Consider the following 22,434-nt stretch of genomic DNA (forward strand, 5'->3'; position numbering starts at 1 on the left):
CCTTCCTTCCTTCCTTCCTTCCTTCCTTCCTTCCTCCCGCTCCTCCTTTGGACAATGTTGTTGTAAATTATGCCTATGTGTCAGGCCAGAAGAAGGTGTCTGACTCTTGGAGCTCGCGTTACTCGCGTTACTGGTGTTTGTGAACATGGGTGCTAGGAGCTAAAGCAAACACAGTATGTGCTCTTAACTGCTGAGGCATCTCTCTCCAGCACTTGGGAGGCAGACAAAAGCAGATTTCTATGAGTTTGAGGCCAGCCTTTTCTCAGAAAAACAAAAAGCAAAGCAAACAAACAAACCCAAACACCAATAAAAAATTGACAATAATTCATAAATTATTTGTTTTTAAAATCTGTTGACTTTGGGGCAAGAGAGATGTCTTAGCAGAACTGGCTGTTCTTACAGAGGACCTGGGTTTGATTCACAGTACCCACGTGGCAACTTATGATTGGCTATAATTCCCAGGGGATTCAGTGTCCTCTTCTTACCTCTAAGGACACCAGGCATGCACATAGTACACAGACATACATGCAGGCAAAACACCCATACACATACTTAAAATCCAAATAAATTTCATTGATAGTTTCCAGTTATAAATTGTTTCTCTTTTGCCTGCTGTGTCATGTTATAACTGTTTATAAAATTAGTTTCTTCTTATGTGTTCATTTCCTCTTAGAAGCTAGTATCATTAATCAATCCCTGATACTGATATTTAGAGCCACCTCATTTTATATGACTATAAAGGTTCTGATGACTGATATACTTAATAAAATATTTTATTCCAAATATGTTTGTTTCCTAAAGAATATCTACACTTTAGAGTCTTGCATACAAATAATGAATAAGTTGTTTGTAAATAGGACATGAATGTATTTATAGAATAAGGCACATTAAAATGTTAGCTGTTGTTACATGATCATGGATATGTTATTTTAATTATATTTTTGTCATTAATTAATCTTAACAAGTAGAAAGATGCTAGGCTATTGGGAAACTAAATGCAAAACAAGAAAATTTGTAATACATAAAGCAATGTGTTAATACTCTTCCAGTAAAAATAATCATACAAATTATGGAAAGATAGCTCAATTATTAAAAAGTAAAAGTAGGATTTGGTAAAGAAAATTTTAACGTAGTTGTGTTTTAATGTTAATCCCTGATGTTGCAAAGATGCAGAGAATTAAGTCTTATGCCCCCTTACAGACATGCATATTAGCTTGTTACCTGATTACTTTGTCTAAGCGTGTAAATAAGGATAGAGGTGCATAAAGATGGTTACTGTGGTACCTTTTATAATAGCTAAGACTTAGAAATAAGTAAGCATTTATGAACATCAGTTAATTGGAAGACTGGGGAGCCCGTTTAAACATGGAGTTCTTACACAGAGTTTTAAACTGTTGATTAGTCCCCTTGTTTTCCTTGACATTATGATGAGGGCCTCTGAGAAAGAAGAGAGTTAACCACTTTTCCATTCTTCATCCACTCTGACTTTGTTTCATGTGTGTATGTGCATATATGTACATTTGGATGAATATGTACATGTGTGCCCACACATCAACATTGGGTATTATCCTGTTGCTCTCTACCTTATTTTCTGTTTTCAGATTCATTCTGTTAAAAACCTCTTACAGTTACTGTTTTACTCTCTGCTGTCATGATATACTCAAAAGCATTTGTTTATTATGACTAAAGCAAAGTATCCGAAGCCAGGTAACTTTATAAAGAACATGGATTAACTAACAATGCTGGAAGCTTAAGGACATGGTTCTAGAAACCCTAGACAAGGAGGACCAGTTTTGCTTTTAGAACAATTCAAAAGATCTAATTCAATATCCCATGAAAACTATCTTTATCCATTTTAGAGGCCCAGGACCATTTGTTCACACAGCTAGAGAAACAGGGAGTTTGCTGTGAGATTGTATCTCCTAAAAATGACTGGGAAACTTCATCCATGTGACGGAAACAATATAGGTGTGTCTAAACAAGACCTGGAGAAATACACCACCAAAAGACAAACTAAAAATGAAGGGAAAATCTCATGCATGGACAAAGAGCTTTATAAGGAAATAAACTGTTCTGCAGAGAGCAGGAGAAATAGTCTTCCTCAGGGAGAAGCCCCTCATTGGTCATCAAATACTAAGTGGTCAGACCTAAAATCATATAATACAAGAAACATTAAATAGATAGGGCTGTGTCTGTGTGGCTGTGGCTGTATGTGTAACAGTAACAAGTGAGGAAATACAGGGCTAGAGAGATGGTTGTGGAAGGCACTGGCTGATCTTCCCAGTACAACACGACAGCTTACAGTGGTCTGTAACTTCAGGAGATCACATACCTTTTTCTATCTGGCCTCTGGGTTTGAGGCATGCATGTGGTACCCATATGTACATGCAGACAAAAAACCCATAAGCAAAATAAATAGCAGTATTCCAATGTGTATATATATATATACGTATGCACTTATTTATACATCACCAAGTTTTCATTATATATTGATCTGTTGATGGACAACTAGGTTAATTCTGATTACTTGTTATAGTAAATAAAGCAACAATAAACACAAAGGTGCCTCTCTCTCTCTCTCTCTCTCTCTCTCTCTCTCTCTCTCTCTCTCTGGTAGAGTATGCAGTTCTCTAGATATATTTCCAGGAGTGGAATAGCTAGGTCATATGGTAGTTGTATTTTTAATTTTTTTGACAGCTCTCCAAATTGATTTCTACAATTGCTGTATTAACTTGCACTCTCACCGGCAGTGAATAAGGGTTCCTTTTTTCCGTGTCTTTAACATTGTCAGTTTTGTTGACGATAGCCATTCTGATTTGGGTGAATGGTATCTCAAAGTAGTTTTAATGCTTTTTTTTTTTTGATAACTAGGGATATTGAACATTTTTAAAAATTATCTGGTCAGACAGTGGTGGCGCACGCCTTTAATCCCAGCACTCTGTGGCAGGTGGATCTCTGTGACTTCAAGGCCATCTTGATCTACAGCGTGGATACCAGGACAGGCTCCAAAGCTACACAGAGAAACTTTCTCAATAAACCAAACACACACACACAGACACACACATACACTGGGTTTGGCCCCTGTGTTGGCTATTTTTATGTCAACTTGACACAAGCTGGACTTATCAGAGAAGAAAGAACCCATGGACCTTGAACATCAGCGTCACTCCAGAAAGATCCTTCAGGTTCCTCTTGAAGTTAACCTGTCAGTGGACTACCTCTACAGGACAAAGAACTAGTCTTTTTTTCTCATGCAGATAGCTATTCTTTTTTCCCTTTGTTCCTTTGTTTTTTCCTTCTTTCCTTCTTTTCTTTTGTTTTTAAAATTTATTTTATTTTATTTTATTTTGTATTTTGAGACAGTGTCTCACTATATAGCCCTGGCTATCCTAGAACTCACTGTGTTGGTCAGACCGGCCCCAAACTCACAGAGATGCACCTACCTCTGCTTTGGGGATTAAAGACATGCACCATAGTGCCTGCTTTTACCTTTTTTTTAAAATTAAACTCATAAGTCAGTTTCCCCCCCTTTAGAACTTGAAATAAATAAGCAAACACATTCTCTACTAGTTTGTTTGTTTGTTTGTTTTTCTGAAACAGGTTTCTCTGTAGTTTTGGAGCCTTTGGAACTAGCTCTTTAGACCAGGCTGGCCTTGAACTCACAGAGATCCTCCTACCTCTGCATCTTGAGTGCTGGGATTATAGGCATACACCACCACCACCTGGCTTTCTCTACTTTTTTTTTTAATGAAACGTCGAATTACTAGGTAATACAAACTGTCAAAATTTCCCTGTGTGATTAATTAAAAAGACTGAAAACCTGAGTTCAGTTACCTGTGTCCACATGGTGACACACAACCATTTGTAACTTCAGTTTCAGGGAAGACAACACCTTCTTCTGACTTCTGTGGGCACATAGTACACATATATACTTGCAAGCAAAACATTCATACACATAAATAAATCTTAAAAATATCAGTGTACATTCTTAGTATCATTTTGAGAAAAACAACTGACTATCCATGAGTTGGTTTACTTCTATGATCTTTATTCTTTCCCTCTTTTGCTTTCATGTCCATTCCTATCGGTTTTGATTATTACAAATTTGTATTATATTTTCAAATCAAGTAGTATAGTGTCTTCTTTCCTGTTGTTCTTGATAAGATTGGTTTAGCTACTTGGGGTTTTTTATGATTCTGTACAACGTTTAGGACATACATATGCTTAAGACAGAAACAATCTTGTTTTGGAGGAGGGAAAGTGGATACAAAGTCCCATCCCTAGCCAGGAAACTGATCATAACTGATAGCTGTTATGTGAGGAGAAATAGGTTTGCTTGCTTTTTTTCAACAAAGTGACATGGCATATCAGCCATACTCCAGAGCAGGTCCCATGAGAAGGCATAGTCAGTCAGCACTAACTGGACTCCCAAGAGAAAAGGCATAAAGTTGGGTGGGTACGGAGGTAGAGGAGGGCCTAGGATGAGCTGGGAGAGGGGAAAGAATATGTCCAAAACATACTGTATGAAATTCTCAAAATAAATGTACAGGTAATTTTTGTTAATATGGACATTTTAATGCTATTATTTTTTCTAATCCATGAAAATGAATGTCTCTCCATAATTTGTGTGTTGTCTTTAATTTCTTTTCCAGTGACTTATCATTTTATAGGATATTATATTTTTGTTAAAGCTTTGTTTATCTCTACTTTAAATAATTTGCTATTGGCGTACAGCAGTACCCATTTTCATGTTTATTTTAGGTCTTGTATGTTGCGAACCACCTTTTTGGGATGACTACTGCCGTGGTCTTAGTTGCAGAGGGCTTGTGCGTTCAGCAGAGGGTTTGTGCGTTCCAGGTTAGGGGCATGAGGTTTAGAAAAGTTAGGAGGAACAGAGATAAGAAAGAATAACAGACACATAGAATAGTATCGGGAGGGCAACTATGAGATATATGCATACTGAGTTTTGATCTGCCTGTGTTTAATTTCCTGTACACTTTTATACCCCCGTACAAAAACTGGGGAAGGCAAAAGACTTTTAACATGATACAAAGGACAACAAGAACAGTTACTCGCTTCAGTACATTGAGATCTCAAGCCATTAATTCATGAGAAAAGCATTCTGTTGTATAGGCAGTAAACCCACCCTAGACCAAGTATCCTGAAAGCAGCCACTCCCAGGGTCAAACCTTTTATTTCAAAAGATGAAGTAGAAGTATGCTTGAATTCTCTGACCTTTGGTCATGGTAGAGTGAATCTACCTCTGTGGGCCATCTTAATATACAAAACTCCCAAGTAACCACGCTCGAGGTGAGGATATGTAGCCACAGTTGTTGTTAACAACTTTCAGCAAGCTAAAACTCTCAGGCCTTCAGACAGGGTGGACTAGACCCACATTTTTGGGCCTCCACACTTCCAACCTGGTTTGCTCATTGAGTAGTTCTTTTTTTTTAAAATTTATTTATTTATTATGGATTTCTGCCTCCTTCCCGCAACCGCTTCCCATTTCCCTCCCCCTCCCCTGATCAAGTCCTCCTCCTTCATCTGCTCGAAGAGCAATCAGGGTTCCCTGACCTGTGGGAAGCCCAAGGATCGCCCACCTCTATCCAAGTCTAGTAAGGTGAGCATCCAAACTGCCTAGGCTCCCCCAAAGCCAGTACATGCAGTAGGATCAAAAACCCACTGCGATTGTTCTTGAGTTCTCAGTATTCCTCATTGTCTGCTATGTTCAGCTAGTCCGGATTTATCCCATGCTTTTTCAGACCCAGGCCAGCTGGCCTTGGTGAGTTCCCAATAGAACATCCCCATTGTCTCAGTGTGTGGGTGCACCCCTCACGGTCCTGAGTTCCTTGCTCGTGCTCCGTCTCCTTCTGCTCCTGATTTGGACCTTGAGATTTCTGTCCGGTGCTCCAATGTGGGTCTCTGTCTCTGTCTCCTTTCATCGCCTGATGAAGGTTAATATTCATGAGGATGCCTATGTGTTTGTCTTTGGATTCACCTTCTTATTTAGCTTCTCTAGGAACATGAATTATAAGCTCAATGTCCTTTATTTATGGCATTGAGTAGTTCTTTTTTTTTTTCCCACATGGCGAGGTTTATTGCAGCGTGCTAAACAGTGAAGGGAGAGAAGGGAAAAGAGGATGAACAGACTGCATTCCAGCTTTTCTTTTTTTTTTCTTTTTTTCAGTTTTTTTTTATTTTATTGAGCTATACATTTTTCTCTGCTTCCCACCCTTCCTTTCCCCTCCCCTTCAACCCTCTCCCATGGCTCCCTTGCTCCCAATTTACTCAGGAGATCTTGTCTTTTTCTACTTCCCATGTACATTAGATCCATGTATGTCTCTCTTTTTTTTTCTTTTTTTTATTTAATTTATTTATTTATTAAGGATTTCTGCCTCCTCCCCGCAACCTCCTCCCATTTCCCTCCCCCTACCCCGATCAAGTCACCCTCCCTGATCTGCTCGAAGAGCAATCAGGGTTCCCTGACCTGTGGGAAGCCCAAGGATCGCCCACCTCTATCCAGGTCTCCTAAGGTGAGCATCCAAACTGCCTAGGATCCCACAAAGCCCATACGTGCAGTAGGATCACAAACCCTCTGCGATTGTTCTTGAGTTCTCAGTATTCCTCATTGTCCTCTATGTTCAGCCAGTCCGGATTTATCCCATGCTTTTTCAGACCCAGGCCAGCTGGCCTTGGTGAGTTCCCAATAGAACATCCCCATTGTCTCAGTGTGTGGATGCACCCCTCGCGGTCCTGAGTTCCTTGCTCGTGCTCCGTCTCCTTCTGCTCCTGATTTGGACCTTGAGATTTCTGTCCCGTGCTCCTCTGTCTCTGTCTCCTTTCATCGCCTGATGAAGGTTAATATTCATGAGGATGCCTATGTGTTTGTCTTTGGGTTCACCTTCTTACTTAGCTTCTCTAGGAACATGCATTATAAGCCCAATGTCCTTTATTTATGGCTAGAAACCAAATATGAGTGAGTACATCCCATGTTCCTCTTTTTGGGTCTGGCTTACTTCACTCAGGATAGTGTTTTCTATTTCCATCCATTTGTATGCAAAATTCAAGAAGTCCTTGTTTTTTACTGCTGAGTAATACTCTAATATGAATATATTCCATATTTTCTTCATCCATTCTTCCGTTGAAGGGCATCTAGGTTGTTTCCAGGTTCTGGCTATTACAAACAATGCTGCCATGAACATAGTTGAGCATATACTTTTGTTGTATGATAGGGCCTCTCTTGGGTATATTCCCAAGAGTGGTATTGCTGGATCCAGGGGTAGGTTGATCCCGAATTTCCTGAGAAACTGAAACACTGCTTTCCAGAGTGGTTGCACAAGTTTGCATTCCCACCAGCAATGGGTGAGTGTCCCCCTTTCTCCACAACCTCTCCAGCAAAGGCTATCATTGGTGTTTTTTATTTTAGCCATTCTGACAGGTGTAAGATGGTATCTTAAAGTTGTCTTGATTTGCATTTCCCTGATCGCTAGGGAAGTTGAGCATGACCTTAAGTGTCTTTTGGCCATTTGAAGTTCTTCTGTTGAGAATTCTCTGTTCAGCTCAGTGCCCCATTTTATAATTGGATTGATTAGCCTTTTACGGTCTAGTTTCTTGATTTCTTTATATATTTTGGAGATCAGACCTTTGTCAGTTGCGGGGTCGGTGAAAATCTTCTCCCAGTCAGTGGGTTGCCTTTTTGTCTTATTGACTGTGTCCTTTGCTTTACAGAAGCTTCTCAGCCTCAGGAGGTCCCATTTATTCAATGATGCCCTTAGTGTCTGTGCTGCTGGGGTTATACATAGGAAGTGGTCTCCTGTGCCCATGTGTTGTAGAGTACTTCCCACTTCCTCTTCTATCAGGTTCAGTGTGTTCGGACTGATATTGAGGTCTTTAATCCATTTGGACTTGAGTTTTGTGCATGGTGATAGATATGGATCTATTTTCATTCTTTTACAGATTGACATCCAGTTTTGCCAGCACAATTTGTTGAAAATGCTGTCTTTTTTCCATTGTATACTTTTAGCTCCTTTATCGAAAATCAGGTGCTCATAGGTTTGTGGGTTAAAGTCAGGGTCTTCTATTCGATTCCATTGGTCGACTTCTCTGTTTTTATGCCAATACCAGGCTGTTTTCAATACTGTAGCTCTATAATAGAGTTTGAAATCAGGGATGGTAATGCCTCCAGACAATCCTTTATTTAAGATTGTTCTGGCTATCCTGGGTTTTTTGTTCCTCCATATAAAGTTGATTATTGTCTTCTCCAGATCTGTGAAGAATTTTGATGGGATTTTGATGGGGATTGCATTGAATCTATAGATTGCTTTTGGTAGAATTGCCATTTTTACTATGTTGATCCTCCCAATCCAAGAGCAAGGGAGATCCTTCCATTTTCTGGTGTCTTCTTCAATTTCTTTCTTCAAAGACTTATAGTTCTTGTCGAATAGGTCTTTCACTTCCTTGGTCAGGGTTACCCCTAGATATTTTATGCTATTTGTGGCTATCGTGAAAGGTGATGCTTCTCTGATTTCCCTCTCTGTTTCCTTATCCTTAGTGTAAAGGAAGGCAACTGATTTTTTGGAGTTGATCTTGTATCCTGCCACATTACTAAAGGTGTTTATCAGCTGTAGGGGTTCTTTGGTAGAATTTTTGGGGTCACTTATGTATCCTATCATATCATCTGCAAATAACGAAAGCTTAACTTCTTCCTCTACAATACAAATCCCCTTGATCTCCTTATGTTGTCTTATTGCTATTGCTAGAACTTCAAGCACTATATTGAAGAGGTATGGAGAGAGTGGACATCCTTGTCGTGTTCCTGGTTAGTGGGATGGCTTTGAGTTTTTCTCCGTTCAATTTAATGTTAGCTGTTGGCTTGCTGTAAATAGCTTTTATTATATTTAGGTAGGATCCTTGTATCCCTATTCTCTCCAAGACCTTTATCATGAAGGGGTGTTGAACTTTGTCAAATGCTTTTTCAGCATCTAATGAAATGATCATATGATTTTTTTCTTTCAGTTTATTTATATGGTGGATTACATTGATAGATTTTCGTATGTTGAACCAGCCCTGCATCTCTGGGATGAAGCCTACTTGATCATAATGGATAATTTTTCTAATGTGTTCTTGGATTCGGTTTGCCAGTATTTTGTTGAGGATTTTTACGTCGATGTTCATGAGTGAGATTGGCCTGTAATTCTCTTTCCTGGTTGAGTCTTTGTGTGGTTTTTGTATCAAAGTAACTGTAGCTTCATAGAAGGAGTTTGGTAATGACCCTTCTGTTTCTATATTGTTGAATACATTAAGGAGTATAGGTATTAGGTCTTCTTGGAAGTTCTGGTAGAATTCCGCATTGAAACCATCTGGTCCTGGGCTTTTTTTGGTAGGGAGGTTTTTGATAACCTCTTCTAATTCTTCGTGACTAACAGATCTGTTTAGATTGTTCACCTGGTCCTGGTTTAACTTTGGTATATGGTATTTATCTAAAAAAGTGTCCATTTCTTTTATATTTTCCAGTTTTGTGTTATACAGGCTTTTGTAGTAAGATCTAATGATTCTCTGAATTTCCTCTGTGTCTGTGGTTGTGTCCCCCTTTTCATTTCTGATCTTATTTGTTTGCATGTTCTCTCTCTGTCGTTTAATTAGTTTGGATAGGGGTTTGTCGATCTTGTTGACTTTCTCCAAGAACCAGCTTTTTGTTTCATTGATTCTTTGGACTGTTTTCTGTGTTTCTATTTTGTTGATTTCGGCCCTCAGTTTTATTATTTCCAATCTTCTACTTCTCCTGGGCGCGTCTGCTTCTTTTTTTTCTAAAGCTTTCAGGTGTGTTGTTAAGTCCCCAATGTATGCATTTTCCGTTTTCTTTAAGTGGGCACTTAGTGCTATGAACTTTCCTCTTAGCACTGCTTTCATTGTGTCCCATAGGTTTGAGTATGTTGTCTCTTTATTTTCATTAAATTCAAGGAAGACTTTAATTTCTTTCTTAATTTCTTCCTTGACCCAGGTGTGGTTCAGTAGTTGACAGTTCAGTTTCCATGAGTTTGTCGGCTTTCTGTGGGTAGCATTGTTGTTGCCTTCTAACTTTAATCCGTGGTGATCAGATAGGACACAGGTGGACACTGATATTTTTTTGTATCTGTGGAGGTTTCCTTTGTTTCCAAGTATGTGGTCAATTTTTGAGAAGGTTCCATGAGCTGCAGAGAAGAAGGTATATTCTTTCCTATTTGGGTGGAATGTTCTATAGATGTCTGTTAAGTCCATTTGCTTCATTACCTCCAATAATTCTCTTAATTCTCTATTAGGTTTCTGTCTGATTGACCTGTCCCTTGGAGAGAGAGGTGTGTTGAAGTCTCCTACTACTAGTGTGTGTGGTTTGATGTCTGCTTTGAGTTCTAGTAATATTTCTTTTACATAAGTAGGTGCTTTTATATTGGGGGCGTAGATATTCAGAATTGAGACGTCATCCTGATGAATTGTTCCTGTTATGAGTATAAAGTGACCATCTCGGTCTCTTCTGATTGATTTTAGTTTGAAGTCAGTTTTGTTAGAAATTAATATGACCACACCTGCTTTTTTCTTAGGACCATTTGCTTGAAACACCTTTTCCCAACCCTTTACTCTGAGTAGGTGCCTGTGTTTGTGGTTGAGATGTGTTTCTTGCAAACAGCAGAATGTTGGATCCTGTTTTCGTATCCAATCTTTTAGCCTGTGCCTTTTTATAGGTGAATTGAGCCCATTAATATTAAGTGATATTAATGACCAGTGGTTGTTTACTCCGGCTATTCTTTTTGCTTTTGGTCGTAGAGATTGTGTGTCTCCCTTCTTTGAGATGTGCTGGTGAAGGGTCACTAGATGCCTGAGTTATTGTAGGCAGTGTTGGCAGTGTTGGATTCCTTGGGTTGCGATTTTTCTTCTATTACTTTCTGTAGGGCTGGATTTGTGGCTACGTATTGTTTAAATTTATTCTTATCCTGGAATGTCTTGTTTTCTCCATTGATAATGAACGATAGCTTGGCTGGGTATAGTAGTTTGGGTTTGCATCCATGGTCTCTTAGCTTCTGCAGAACATCTATCCAGGACCTTCTGGCTTTCATAGTTTCCATAGAGAAGTCAGGTGTAAGTCTGATCGGTTTACCTTTATAAGTTACTTGCCCTTTTTCCTTTGCAGCTCTTAATATTCTTTCTTTAACCTGTATATTTTGTGTTTTGATTATTATATGGCGAGGAGATGTTTTTCTTTGATCCAGTCTGTTTGGTGTTCTGTATGCTTCTTGAATATTTAAATGAATATCTTTCTTTAAGTTGGGAAAGTTTTCTTCCATAATTTTGTTGAATATATTTTCTGGGCCTTTGAGCTGTGACTCTTCTCCTTCATCTATACCTATTATTCTTAAGTTTGGTTTTTTTATTGTGTCCCATATTTCCTGAATGTTTTGTGTTGAGAATTTGTTGGCTTTGCTGTTTTCTTTGATCTGTTCGTTTATTTTCTCTATGGTGTCCTCAGCATCTGAGATTCTTTCTTCTATCTCTTGTATTCTATTGATTATGCTTGTTTCTGTAGACTCTGCTCGTTGGCCTAGATTTTCCATATCCGGCTGGTCCTCAGTTTGTATTTTCTTCCTTGCCTTCATTTCAGTTTTCAATTCTTGAACTGTTTCCATTACCTGTTTGATCGTTTTATCTTGGTTTCCCAGGGTATCATGTACATATTTACTCATTTCTTCAAATTTTTTGTTATACTTCTCATCCATTTCTATAAGGGCATTTTTTACATGTTGTTTAAGGGACTCTATTGCGTTCATAAAGTCAATTTTTTCCACTTCTTCTGTGTTAGATTGTTCAAATACTTCTGTTGTAAGATCCTTGGGTTCTGGTGTTTTCATGTTTTTTTTCATATTATTGGGTGAGATCTTGCCTTGGCGTCTGCCCATCTCCTCCTATTAATCCTATCTAATGGGTCTTTTAAAAACCAGATCAGGTTTCCCTGCTGGCCCAGGGCTCCCCTTACAAAATGCCCTCGCTCTGTTTCCTGGTTCCTGCCGCAGGCCAAGAACCCTCTCACCCCTCAGAAGGGTCTTCAGGACAGGACCAGGCTCCCCGTTTGCCAGTGAACTGGCCAACCAAAGGCCTACCTCTTTGATTTGATTGTAGTAGGGCGATCTGCTCTCCTTATTGCCTGCCTGACCCTGCCGCTTGTGTCTGCTGCTGCGCTGGTCTCCCAAAGCCTCTTCCTGAATGCGGTGTCGCTCCGCCGCTCCGCCGCGTCTGGCCGCCGCCGCTCCGCCGCGTCTCTGAGTAGTTCTTATGAAAAGTTTTTTCATAAATTCTTTGGAGTTTTCCATAGATCAGATTATGTAATCTTCAAAGTGTTGATTTGACTTTCTCTTCCTTCCATCTTTTCTTTCTCTTGTCAAATTATTCTGACTAGGACTCTCAGTAGGTATTGAATCAAAGTGATGAAAGTAGATGTCCTGGTCTTGTTTTGTTTCTTACTGAGGCCACATTTAGCTTTCTCCAGTTTGGTATAATGTTACCTGTTGGCTTATTAGAAATGACTTTTACTTGTTAAAGTATGTTCCTTCTATAGTTTTGTTCAGCATTTTTATCATGTTGAATTTAGTCAGTTGCCTTTTCTGCATTCTATTGAGACAATTGTGTTTTTTTTTCTTCCAATCTGTTGATATGGTCTATTGTGCTTATTGATTTTACTATGTTGAGCCCTTCTTACATTGTGCCTACTGATTTGGCTACACTGAACCCTTCTTGCATACTGGTGTTAAATCCTGTTTTATTATGGTGAGTGATCCTTTTGATGTGTTGGTCAATTTGTTTGTTTGTTTTTTTGCTAGAATTTTGTTACAGATTTTTTATATCTGTGTTTATTAGGGATATTGACTAGTAACTTCCTTTTTAAATTGTATTCTTGTTTGGTTTGGGTACCAGGGTAGCCACACTTGATTGAGTGTTAAGACAAAATGGCATAGGTTCTTCTTTTAAAATATTGGATAGTTAGTATTAGAACTGTTTGGTTTTAAAGTTTCCTCTGATAGGAGACTTTTTATTGCTGATTTTTCATTACTTGTCTTTGGTGTGTTAGGTTTTCTGTTTCTTTGGTAAGATGTCTAGGAGTTTCTTCTTTTCTTCTTAGTTGGTAAATTTGTTGACATCGGTAGGCCTGATGGTGCATGCCTGTAACCCCAGCTATTCAGAGATTATGGCAGAATAAAAAAACTCAAGCCCAGTGTGGGAAGAGGACTGGGAATGCAGCTTACTAACTAGCACATGCTTGGCACGTGTGGAGTCCTAGGGCCAATCCTGCTCTCCCAGTAACATAAAATTTGTCAGCATTGTTCATCGTGATCTGTAATCATCATTTGCATTTCTATGTTCAGTTTTGATGCATCCCTTTTCATTCCGATTTTTAAAGTTTGAGTTTGCTCATTTTTTTTTGAAGAATATTTTTTGTTTTACTAACTAAAAAATCTATTTGACCTGTTTCTATTCTGATTTTTGTTATTTCTCTCCTAATTTGTGGTTTGTTTTGCTTTTTTTTTGAAATGTAATATTGTGCACTTTCTGGGTTGTGTTTTTGGCTCTGGCTGCTATGAGCATTCCTTCTATGGTTGCTCAGGAGAAAATCATTTAGTATCCATCTACATGAACAGTTTCAAACCCCTCTGTGTCTGATTTCTAGCTTTACTGTGTTAGGATCAGAAATGAGAGCTGATATGAAGTCCTCGAAATGTTTTCTGTTCTAATGATGAATGTTTATTGTTATTGTATGGAAATTTCTCTGTGTGTTCTTTAGGCCCTTTGTTTGAGTTTGAGAACCAGCATTTTATTTAAAAATATTTAAATTACACTTTATTTATTTAGTGAGGGAAGGGCGGTGTTCACTGTTTTTACAATACTTGTGTGGAGGTCAGAGGAGAAGAATGACTCCTTCCCCTGTATAGGTCCTGCAGACAAACTCAGGCTTGGCAGCAGGCATCTTTACTTACTGAGCCATTTCTTTGTCCTCTTGTAACAGCCCTTAACTTATCAGTTTTTTCCTTAACCAAATAATCTGTTAGGCTTATGTTTGGGATTTTGTTGAATTTATAGCTCAAGCTAACTACCCAGAGTTAACAGCTTAATATTGTTGTAGTATACACTTACACATGTCAGAGAGAGTGTTTGTTGTCGTTGAAAAAGGGTCTCCCTGCATAGGCTTGGCTGCCCTGTAACTTACCTGTATGCCAGACTGACCTCAAATTTGTCCTCCTTCCTGGCTCAGTTACCTGAGTGCTGAGATTACAGGCATGTGTTATGAGGCCTGGCAGACAATTTCTAATTCATTCTATCATGTATCTTTGTGTGTTGTTAGTTCTGCTGTAGCACTGTTCTTATTTCTTTTTCTGTAAGATGTACTTTCTAAATTATCTTGTATTTAATAATACAATGTACTTTCTAAATTATCTTGTATTTAATAGGAAATTTTAGTTGTATGCTGCTAGTGTTTAAACTTCAATAGTTTTTTGTGTATTAATCTTGATTCATCAGACCTGTCGAGTTATGTATTAATTTTTTAGTGGTTGCCTCGAAGGTTCCTTGGGATGTTCCACACAGTCATATTATGTGCTAAATAGAAACAAGTTTCCTTTCTTTCTAATATTGCTGCCATTTTTAATTTATTGTAAAGCCCAGAACCTCTAGCACATGGCTGCAGAGAAAAGGTGAGAGTGGGCACTGTTGCCCCCTCCCCCACAAGGCAGGTATGCAGTCCTTCCTTATTAAATCTGAGTTCGCTGCTGAGTTCTCAGAGATTTCCTTTAGTGTCTTGGATGTTTGCTTCCATTGTAGGTTGCTGGTAGTTTTTATTGAACTGTACTTCAATTGCTTTTCTGTTTTACCTTGTGTTAATTCTAGAAAGTAGAAAACATAAATTCTTGTTAACTTTTTGTAAATTTCCATATGTTCAACTCTTTCAAACCCTGCCAATTCTTTTGAGTTTTTGTTGCATAAACATAACTGAAGCATGGGCAGTGGTACAGAATATTATTGTACTGAAGGATATAATAAAGTTTCCAAACTGCAGTGAGAAAACCCACCAGTTCAGATTCTTAATGGTTTTCCTCCTTTGGGGAAATAGATAGGACCATTTCTTTCCTTCTTTTCATTTTATTTTATTTTAAAGAAAACAAACTATCTTTTTTCATTTTACATACCAAGCCCAGTCCCCACTCCCTCCCCTCCTCCCATCCACTCCCCAGAAGAGTGCTAGGCATGTTGCTTTAAGGAAGGACCAAGGCCCTCCCTACTATATCTAGGCTGACCAAGGTATCCCTCCAAAAGAGAATGGGTTCCAAAAAGCCAGTACAAGCAGCAGGGACAAATTCTGGTGCCATTGCCAGTGGCCCCGCAGTCTGCCCCAGCCATACAACTGTCACCCACATTCATAGGGTCTAGCTTAGTCCTATGATGGTCCAGGCAAAGTTGATAAGCTCCCATTAACTCAGGTAAGCTGTTTCAGTGGGTGTCCCCATCCATGAACTTGACCTCTTTGCTCATATTCTCACTCCTCCCACTCTTCAACTGGACTTTAGGAGCTCAGACAGGACCATTTCTGAGTGTGAATCCCAAACCTTTATTAAGAAATTAACTGCAGACATGATAGGTCAGAGACTTTTTTTTTTTTTTTTTTTTTTTTTGCTTTTTCGAGACAGGGTTTCTCTGTAGCTTTGGCACTAGCTCTTGTAGACCAGGCTGGCCTCGAACTCACAGAGATCTGCCTGCCTCTGCCTCCCTAGTGCTGGGATTAAAGGCATGCGCCATCACCGCCCGGCCCAGAGACTTTCTTAATGGCTGGAAGCTCCCAGGCAAATAGAGAGTAGAGTATTTTAAGTCTCTGTTATCTACCTTGTGGAGAATAGGAGAACAAGTCACAGGAGAGAGGGGAAGAGGTTTAGGGTTGTAAGACCTAAAACAATATCATTCTCAACACATAGGAAATAACAATGGCTGTAGGAATCATGAGCCAGGGACCATGAATAGAAACCATACAACCTTACCACACTGTCTTATTTTTCAAAGAATTTCTTTTAAAATGTTGATTTTACTGCCATTTTTTTTAAAAAAGTTCATCATGTTTTTCTATATTTTTTAATATAAGACTGGTGGTGATAAACCCACCTTCATACCTGGATTTTCTGGCTTGTGTTTTTTTTCTTCCCCTTTCCATTTTCATTTCTTTTTACAGTCTTATATGTTCTAGTTTAATTAAGGAAGACATTGAGCTTCTAACTTGTCTGCCTTTTCCTTTCTAATTCTTGAATTTTATCACTATGCAAGGAAAAGTTACCCCAAAATGGAATAAGCAGAAAATTAAGTTGGTATATCTAAATCTAATTGCAAAAGTAATTGCATTATAAATTAATTTAGCATTCTAATTAAAATACAGAGAGTATTCTAATGAATAAAAAAAAGACCAGAATTTTTTAGTTTCTTTCTGTACTAAGATTGGGTTTCTCTTGTGCTGGCTGGCCTGGAACATGTTGCTGAGGATGCCTTCGAACTCCAGATCTCCCTGTTTCTACTTTCCAAGTGCTTTGATTGTTGATACACACCACTATTCTCAGCATTCTGCATTTATTAAATTCCTTTTCAATTCATCTATTGTTTTGTTTTCTGTTTTGTTTTGCTTTACTTTGGGGTTGCTGTTATGTAGCTCAAGTTGGCTTGGATCTCATCCTGTGTCCTATGCTTGCTTTGAACTTAGGATTCTCCTGCCTCGGCTTCCAAATGCTGGCATTAGAGTTTTGGGGTAACATTCTGTTCCATTGCTTTTCTTATTATACCTTTTTGATTGTTCACATATTCTAAATGAGGTAATAATCCAAGGGAGTGAAAACTGGTTTTTATGTGGCTAAAATAGTCTTTTGAGCTCATTGGAAGTCCATAGTTATCATCACTCTTCAGAATGTCTTAAAAAATGGAGTAGGGCTAGTGAAAATGCTAGGTGGGTAAAGGTGCTTGTTGTAATAGATTATTAAAAATTGCTGCGGGAATCCCAGCGGCAGCAGGCAGTGGGCAGGGGGGGTCCCAAGAGCAGCCAGTCCTAGGCAGGGACCCATGAGACCATGCCACAGGTCTCTGAAGGCAGGGTCCTGGGTGGCAAGCCACGTGGCAGCAATGGGCCAGAGACAGCCAGATAGCAACACCATGCAGCATGAGGTTGGACATTTATTAGGTGGGTTATGGAGGGGAAGGGAAAGGCGGAGAAGAGGGGAGAGAGAGAGAGAGAGACAGAAGCTGCCTCTCCCAGAGGGAGACAGAAAGGAGAGAGACTAAGGCTGCAAACAGGAAGGAAGACCTGCCTGCCTCGGGATGGGGGAGGGAGTGGGGAGGGAGTGGGTGTGGCTTGTCTCTTAAAGAGACAGATCATTACATTCCCGTCTCTTTTTTATAATAAAAAGGCGGGAGGTTAGGACCACAAGTTATAGGAATTGGGGCGGTGGATTTTCAAGACTTCTTCATGCTTATTTGTGGGCGTCGTCTTTGGGGGGAACCTGAGAAGGCTGGGTGCTGGTCGCATCCTGGCATAGTTGGTCTCTTTGCTCCTGTCTGGTGTTTGTGGTATGGAAATGACTGTTGTCTCTTATACCTGTTTAAGGTATTGGCAGAACAGATAGACTAATTGATATGTAAATTGACATTTGATGTGCCCCCTGTGAGCATGGAATTATTCTTATAGACAGGTTAGCCTTTTGTTCTAAATTATCTTCACTCCTTTGTTCATTTACTTATTCAGAAGTTGTGATTCTCTGTAATATAAAGTATTTTTTGTTTTGTCCAAAGAAATGGTAGAGATGAAAATATAAGCCTAAACCCCAAAACTTTTGCAATTATAATATGTGTAGATTTAAAACTTGTTACACTGCATTTTTTTTAAAAGACATTTATTTTTATTCTATGTGTATCGGTGTTTTGCTGCATGCATATCAATGTACTGACCAAGGCCAGAAAATAGTGTTGGACATCCTAGGACTGGAGTTAGAGTTTGCAAACTGCTGTGTAGGTGCTGGGAACTGAATCTGGGTCCTCTGCAAGAGGAGTAAGTGCTCTTAACCTACAGTCTAAGAAGACATGTTATAGACTTCTGAGATGAGACTGACACGTGTAGACTAACAACGTATAGTTATTCAGAGACTACATTCAGGTGGAGCAGAGAGGGGACTCAAGGCTGCAATATCTGGGAAGAAACTATTACACACTTATTCTAGGAGAAGATATTGGGACTGAAATAGGACAGTGGCAATCCAATGAAAGGGATGTAATGAGCAAAAGAGAGATTATGATGTCATTATGCACAAGATCAGTAACTGGCGTATGTGCAGCTAAACATTAGAATATAGATCTAAAACAATGGAGCCATTCATAAAAATCAGTAGATCGGGATAAAGGTAGATTTTGAGATAAAATAATATAGTTCTCCCTTTCAGCAAATCTTGATCTTCTGTATTTAAGCTATTTTGATATTTAACCAGAGAATATTTTCTAAGAGTTCTCTCTTTAATTGCATGGTGATATTTGAAAAATAACTTTGTTTTAAAATTTTATATTGTATGTGTGTAATATGTAGGCATGTCATATGGTGTTTAGAGGACAACTTGTGGTAGTGTCTTCTCTCTTGCTACCCAGCTGGATCTGGGGATCCTTATGCCTGAGTGCAAACTAGAAACTATGCCTATCTTAATGATGAATAAAATCAAGTTACGTTGATAGATAAGTACAGCACTATACTACAGACTGATGCTTGTTACAGGAACAAACTGTTGAGCATAGGAGAGCCGTGACTAGACAGCTTTCCCTTTCTAGTTAACAGTCAACTATTAGCTTTCCTCCTGATTTAAAATAAAAAAGCTTTATTTGTTGAGCAGGGAGGAAGGACAGCTAGCTGCCTTAGAACTGTCCAAATGGGTGATCTGCTGCAGTTGTGGCTTTTTCCCTCCTCACATTCCACCAGGCAGCAGAAAACACAGACTTTAGTCATAAAAACCAGAAATAGGTTCTCTCTCTTTCCAAAACAGGATTTCTTGTAGCTTTGGAGCCTATTCTGGAACTTGCTCTGTAGACCAGACTAGCCTCGAACTCACAGAACTCAGAGATTCACTTGCCTCTGGCTCCCAGCTGCTGGGCGTAAAGGTGTGTGCTAGTACCACCTGGCTTGTTTTTTATTTTCTTGTACATTTTATTTTCACAATGAATAGTCTCCTTTGTACTAAATTTTAAAGTAATGCCGTTATGTATACCATATAATTATTTCAGCTATTTATCATCAGAGCACTCTTCTTTCTATGTGGAATATATATTCTAAGATACCCATTGGGTGCTGGAAGAGGACGCAGGGGAAACACTGTGGACCAAATCCTCTATATGCTGTGTTTTATTATTTAAGCTAGTTTACAAACTCAGTGTCCTTTTCGTCTGCACTAAGCACTATGCTTTGTGGGCCTAATTTCTACAGTTTGAGATGGAACAGTGAATTCCCCTTTCTTTTCAGTAATGTCGTGGATAAATTTTTGTTTCATTGTTGATCCCTGAAGCCTCTCCATGTGAATATTTTTATTCCCTTATTAAGTCATTACCTTTCACCTTTTAACTTAAATGACTCTGTAGCACCATTCTAATATAACTGCATTGTCACCATGACCGTTTTCTAAGTTAGAGAAGGGTGGCTTGAGTCGTAGTGGTGCAGAGCCGTGGGTTGATCTGATAACCATGATGGTGAATCACTAATGATCAGGTAGGAAGTATATGCACAGGGTACTGGAGGGATGATTCATCCTCTTTGGGATGCGGGATACCAGGAATTTTGTCACTACTCAAATTGATTTACATCTTCAGTTTTATCAATTATGTCTGAATGTTTTCATTTAGTATTTTCTAACTACTTTTACCTTAGGTAATATAAACTATGAAAAGCAAACTAGGGGTAAAGGGTACTACTGTATTTAGCAACCAGTTTACTGTTACTGCAATGAAGACAAATTTTATACATAAAAGAGGCTTATGTAGTTCGCAGTTCAGGAGGTTCAAAGTCCACACTCAGGTACTGGGGACATTGTTTCTGCCTGTGGAAAAAGTCCAGTGGGTAGACAGCATGGAGGGAATGCACAGCAGGACGAGAGATTGCACTCCACAACAGGAAGTCAGAGAGACTGCAGTCCACAGTTTCTTTAGAGAGCATGAGTCCAGGGGGGCCAGTCTCCAGAAAACTGGGGGGCAGGGTATAAAACATGTCTAAACCCTAGCAGATGGTTTTAGGGTTGTGGACTTGAAGTAATGATTTCCTTTTTTTTAAATATTTATTTATTTATTTGTTAGGTATACAATATTTTGTCTACATGTATTCCTGCAGGCCAGAAGAGGGCACCGGACCTTATTACAGATGGTTGTGAGCCACCATGTGGTTGCTGGGAATTGAACTCAGGACCTTTGGAAGAGCCACCTCTCCAGCCCCTGAAGTAATGATTTTCTGACATCTGATCAACTAAGTGAGGACATTGCTGGATTATACAGCGTTAAGATTTTTATCCTGGAGATAGTTGGGAAGGAGAGGACAATTTTGATACTAATATAAGAAGGTGGCTGTTCCAAAGAGAAGCAGCATTTGACATGTTCAGTGGAGCACAGTCTCTTTTTTGGGTCCATTGTTACTAAGAGCAAAGTGCCTGAGTTTATGCATCAGCAGAACAGATGGTGACTGCTTCTTTCTTTTGCCACGCAAACTCAGAAAATTCTTTACAAACTGCAAGGTCTTTCAAGTTGGATTTGCAAAATACACAAAAGGAATCCAGACAGGCAAATAAAAAAATCTAATGACTCAGTTATCTTACTATATTTTAAATCAGCATATTCACCTTGACAGAAAAAGAAATACTAAATTAGTGAAGGAGTATTTGAAATTCAGGTTATTGTAGGGTGGAGCAGGAAGCCAGCCAATTACTGAGCACCCTGAGTCTGAACCCAAAGCCAGTAAAATAAACGCACCATGGTTCTGAGACCTGAGCCAGGGAAAGAAACACCCTTAGCCCTGAACCCAGAACCAAAGAAACATGCCTTGACTCTGAAACCAGTGCCAAAGAAACACTTTGTCCCTAGAATCAGAGCCAGTGAAAGAAATATGCCCTGGTCCTAAGATTAGAACCAGTGAAAGAAACACAGTTTGGCCCTAAGATCAGAGCCATCTCTGCCCCTGACCAATTAAACCAATCCCTAAGCAGGGAAAACTAAATAATACTTCTTCTCCCTGGGAAAATTCCGCCCCTAAAAGAAGCCTCTCTGCTGTTCAGTTGGAAGCTGCCTTTTACCCACCTGACAGAAGCAGCCACTCTCCTTCCCAAATAAATCTCTTTCTCAGTCTTGGGTGATGCTCTTTATTCACCAGGGCGGAAGAACCTGGCTGGGATGTCCCTTAGGAGACTGAGATGAATAACCTTGCTGAGACGCTCCCTTAGGAGGGCTGAGCAAGGTTGAGCAAAATAGAAGAACCTTGCTTGGATGCTCCCTAAGAGGGACTGAACAAAGCTGAGCAGAAAAAGTAACAAGTTTTTGCTGGAGCCAAAAGAGATTGCTATGTTTCTGCAGGGCTTCCCCTTTAGCAGCCTGTTAGCAAAAGAAGTAAGATCTTGGGTGAGAAAAGCTGATAGCTCTGCTACTGCATTCCCTTAGCGGAACAGAGCAGAGCTCAGCTGTTTAGGCTCTCCAGGAGAGGAGCAGGATTGCTATATCCTGCAGGGAGAGCATCCCCCACCGCATCCCAGATTCAGGTAGTCTGGCTTCCCGACAAGTCAGGTCACCTTTTCCTCCAGAGCTGAACTGTCCTATTGCAGCTCTACCCCTCCAGAGCTGTACTGTTGCCGCTCTAAGTATATCCTGGCTTCCTGATAAGTCAGGACATCTTTGCAGCTCCAGAGTTGTAAAGTTGTAACACCCGCACTCCCCGACAGTTATAATTTTGTAATTGAGAAGAGGTTTTTATTAGTGTAAGTTAATTGTTCTAGTATAAAATGCTCCCAAAACAGTAAGTTATCATATAGAAAACTTTCTGCTTTACAACAGAGTAGAGAAGGTGACTCTGATCATGTGGCTTGCTCTGTACTCCATCTCTACAAGAGTAAATATGAGTCTTTAACAGTTGTACTTCTGACCCAATACCAAATGGTTATCCCTGAAAAATGCAAATGAGCGGCACTGTACAGACTGTGCAGGTTATATTTAGTGATTAATGTGTATACATATATGCACATATGCATATCACTAAATATAACACCCACATGGTATATAAATGTAATAGCAATAAATGAAGAAAGAAGCCAAGAATTTGAAAGATAGTGAAGAGGGGTATATAAGAGGGCTTGGAGGGAGGAAAGGAAAGGGGAAAATGATATAAATATA

General features: G+C 39.3%; 1 protein-coding gene across 1 annotated transcript in view; it reads left to right on the top strand.

Annotated features, from left to right (window-relative positions):
* Positions 1-22,434, top strand: part of Lin28b (lin-28 RNA binding posttranscriptional regulator B) — a 97,308-nt gene that overhangs the window by 31,427 nt on the left and 43,447 nt on the right. The gene's annotated exons all lie outside the window — the stretch shown is intronic.

Source organism: Microtus pennsylvanicus, chromosome 1, assembly GCF_037038515.1.
Source record: "Microtus pennsylvanicus isolate mMicPen1 chromosome 1, mMicPen1.hap1, whole genome shotgun sequence".
Classification (NCBI taxonomy): Eukaryota; Metazoa; Chordata; class Mammalia; order Rodentia; family Cricetidae; genus Microtus; species Microtus pennsylvanicus.